This window comes from Brassica oleracea, chromosome C9 (assembly GCF_000695525.1).
Source record: "Brassica oleracea var. oleracea cultivar TO1000 chromosome C9, BOL, whole genome shotgun sequence".
Classification (NCBI taxonomy): Eukaryota; Viridiplantae; Streptophyta; class Magnoliopsida; order Brassicales; family Brassicaceae; genus Brassica; species Brassica oleracea.
In genome coordinates, this window is record NC_027756.1 from 20,400,701 (window position 1) to 20,405,481 (window position 4,781).

Here is a 4,781-nt window from a genome sequence, read left to right on the forward strand (position 1 = left end):
TGAGCTTGACATAAATAAGTTATAAATTGATTGTCTTCATTCACTGTTGTTCTTAAGGCTTGCATCAAGTTAACCACTTAGTGCCTGATTCTGGGTTTAATCTATTCACCAAAAGTGTTATAGGTTGCTAGACATAACTTGAATGAACATTGCATCCCTAACCAGCGAACTTGATCCAAACGAGAGTTTAGGTATCAAGATCGATCAGCATAGAGAGCAGTACCACAACAGTGGACTTTTCTACTTGAGTGATCCGAGTTCTAGACTTGCTCTTAATTAAACTTGAATAATTGTTTGGCTCACACTTGCTTAACACCCGATCAAACCACCCTAGGCTAGCATTTTAGTTATCTGAATACTTTAATTAATCTTGTTACTTGTTTCTCACGAAACCCTCAAATCTTTAAACCCCCATAATGTTTTTGCTTGATATTGATCCCATAAAGATAAAGTGTAATAGTTGGTCTCTGTGGATTCGATCCTAAAGTGCTACATCGACATACCATTCGATTGTGGTAGTGTGCACATTAGGTTAATTGGTGTGCGTATACACGTAATATCACAGAGTATGGTCCTTCGGTTTCGTCGCTGAAAGCATACTTCTGGAAAGTGCGATGCCCACCTAAGATAAAAAAATTCTTTGGGAGATGATATCAGGTTGCATAGCAGTTAAGAAAAAAACTACGGTCAAGAGGAATTCAATGGGACACAACTTGTGCACGATGTGGAGCACCTGAGGAATCTACATATCATGTGTTTTTTGAATGTCCACCGGCAGTTCAGGTTTGGGCACTTTTACGAATTCCATCGAATCCATATACTTTTCCCCTTCAATCACTTTTTGCAAATATAGATCATTTATTTTGGAAGGTTTCTCCGAAAATGGAAGATCATCAATTTTCATAGATCCTATGGTATATATGGAAAGGAAGAAACAATAAGATCTTTAGCAATCTGGATATTGACCCGCGAGATACCCTCAAATTGGCAGAAACGGAGTCGGTACTTTGGGATGAGGCGCAAATTTCTCTTACATAGAGAACAGACCAGGCCCGATCTGTATTGAACGCGAAAGTACCAACTATTCCTGGTAGATGGTGTTTTACAGACGGATCATGGAAAGATCAAGAAATTTATTCGGGACAAGGGTGATATAGTACTTTGGAAGATTTTGATGGTTTAATGGGAACGAGATATACAAGAGCGAGTCTATCACCACTTCATTCGTAGACAGAGGCTCTCATTTGGGAAATGGAATGCATGAGGAACCTTAGACAGCTTACTATTACATTTGTAACTGATTGTTCTCAGTTGGTGAAGATGGTTTCTGAAACCGAAGAATGACCGGCATTTGCAAGTTATTTGGAATATATAAAGTTTATGAGAAGAAGTTTCAACAGTTTAGAGCTCATCCATATACCACAGACGCAAAATTCAAGGGCGGATAGTCTAGTATGCAGTGCATGAAAGCAATTGTTGTTTGCTGTCCAAATGGATACAGAGCTACCAGTTTGGTTTACAAAGTCTGTATGAGTTTGTTATGTTGCCGGAAAAAACAAAAACAAAAAAACCTATGTTAAGCCCAAAAAGAATTCAAATGGGCTAACTAAACACATAACCTTCTCCTTCAGATCTTAAATAGAGAAAATCAAAATCACTCTCTCTCGGAAAAATGAAGAAAAAGAGAAAAATAGGACTATGCAACCAAATTTTGCTTAAACTATTTTCTAACATTATATATACAAATATGTATACAATTTGCTAGAACCCTGTTGCTTCATCTTTTTTTTCCAATCTTCATTTCCATAAAAATAATTACGTTTTTTTAATACATTATATGATCAAAAATCAAAAGAAAGAGTTTAATGGTTATTTCTTTTCATATTCGAATTTAATGATATATAATAAAGAATTGAGTGGTCATTTAATGTCACTCTTTAAATAATCATAATAAGGTCACTCGAATTAATAATAAATATTTGAGGAGTACTCTAACTTGACATGTAAGCATGCTCCTCAATGTTGTCATTTAACCAATTCTTGAGGGTTAATATATAAGGGATTTTGTGTTCATTTTTCATTTTGTGTACAACAAAGGAAGCACATAAATTAAAATCAATACCTTTTGTTTATTTACAATCATATTTTTAGTAAATAAATAAAAACAATCATTTTTTTTTGATGAAAACAATCATTATATAATCAAATTTTAGTGATATTGACATATATATATATATATATATATATAGTATAATTTAATATTGATACTTATTGTTAAGACTTCCTAGTCATATCATTTTATTAACATTTGTATATTTGATGTAATAAAAATTTAAACAATTTATCACAAAATTTTTGTGTCAGATTTTTCACTATAAATTTTAAAATTAAAATATTCAGATCTCAATAACTTTTCAATGCAGATTTTGAAACTAAAATATTTATGTATTTTTATAAGGTATATCATTTAATTTAAATAATATTAGCATATATATATATAATATGAATATTTATTAAACGAGATTTCATATTCATACAATTTATGATCATTTGTATCTTGCTTGAACAAAAAAGTTAAACCATTGATCACAAAATTTTCAATGTGAGACTTTTTATTTTTTTTAATAATATAAAATTAGACAAAAAGGAATGAGGATACAAAAAATGTTATCAAATATGTATCTATCATAATCATTAATTATCATATATATGTTAATCATATTCAGTAATTTTGTAGCTTTTATTTAAGGAAAAAATGAAAAATATTCTTGTGTACACAAGTAATTAATTTGATAGTTAGTTTAATAAAAGTATAATCTATATTTAGATGGACCAAATTATTTTTCTAACAATTCTAAGAATCATTCTAGTGATGAAATGTAGCTAACAAAACATGTTGTAATGCTTCTCAATTAATATATAAGGGATATCTTCATAGATTTAAGAATTTTTTTATAAATGTGAATTTAAATATATCATCTCCTATATATTAAAAGAAAAACATTACAACATTTGAAGTAGCCATGTGTTATCTATCACCACAATGATTCTTAGAATCTCAAGAGAAATAGGTTGGTCCATCTAAATATATAATAAGCTTTTTATTAAACTAACCATAAATTAATTATTAATTTTTTTCATTCTTTCCATAAATAAAAGCTACGAAATTACTTAATGTGGCTAAAATAGATATGATAATTAATTATTTTAAATAATAAAGTTTTGATAAATATTAATATTAAATATATATATATATATATATATATTAATATCGTTTAAATTAACTATATACCATATAAAATACATAAATATTTTAATTTTGATTTTTTTGAACAATTCTTTTGATAAAAGCTTTGAACAAATATTGTCAACTTAATCGTTAAATTTTAAACTTTTCACTGATTTTTTTTTTAAATTATAAATTACAAAAACTATTAAACATCACACAATGAAAAATTTTGTTATCAGTGATTCAAAGTTTTTGTTATAAAAAAGATACAAGTGTTCGAAAAATAATATGACTAAAAAAATATTTAATAAATATAAATATAAATATTAAAAATATACTATATGTATCTATGTTAATATTATTTAAATTTTATTATAAACCATATAAAATAAAAATGTCTGTTTGGATTAATAAAATTTATTTATATGTTCGCATCAATTTGATAATATACATAATAGTTACTGAATTTTTAATATTTAATATATATTTATTATTTTATAATATGTAAAATAAAATATACTACGTAAAAATAATTTATATATAATGTTTATTCCGCGCAAGGCGTGGATCTTAACCAAGTTTATATATTAAAAGAGAAATATTACAACATTGTAGTTATGACACGTGTTATCAATAGAATGCTTCTCAAAATCCCTAGAAAAATATGTTGGTCCATTAAATATATATTATAGTTTTCATTAAACTATTCATAAAATTAATTAACAATGTACAATTAATATTTTATTCTTGGGCTTTTGCAAATATGACTCAAAACTTGAAGTCAAACACAAAACTAACCCCTTTTTTTGGAACTTTGACTTGCCTCTTTCACCCCCAAAGTTCAGATTACTCACAAAAATGCCATCATTTTTTTTTTTTTGAAAATGCATATTTTACTCTATCACCCACATCTTCCTCAAGTATTCACAATATTGCCATTGCCATCAATACACCAACCACCATGAACAACCAATTTGAAGCTCTTAATGCACCTAAAATTCGATTTACACTCTTTCTTTCTAAATTCTTATGAACCAAAAATAACATCTCTTTACTTTCTCTCCATGATTTTATTCCGAGATTCTGGTCAAAACTTGCTTATCTTGGACGTCTTCCATGTAAGTCGTCGGACGGACGACTTCCGTGTAAGTCGTCTAGAAAAAAATAATTTTTTTGTTTTATTTTTCAATTGCAAAACTAACCTGAGACGACTTACATGGAAGTCGTCTAGGTATAACAAAATATTATTTTTTTAATTTTCTACTGGACGACTTACATGTAAGTCGTCCAGGAAAAGTCAAATTTCTGACACAATCCGGTCAAATGCAAAACTAACCCATTTTCCCTAGATGTCTTACGTGGAAGTCGTCTCAAATTTTTGTTTTAACAAACAAAGATGGACGACTTCCATGTAAGTAGTCTAGGTTAAAAATCAATTGCAAAACAAACCTAAATGGACGACTTCCTAGAAGTCTACCAGACGACCTCCGTGGAAGTCGTCTGCGCCAATGTTTAATAAACTTTCATTTTCTCTAAAACTATAAAGACTTTT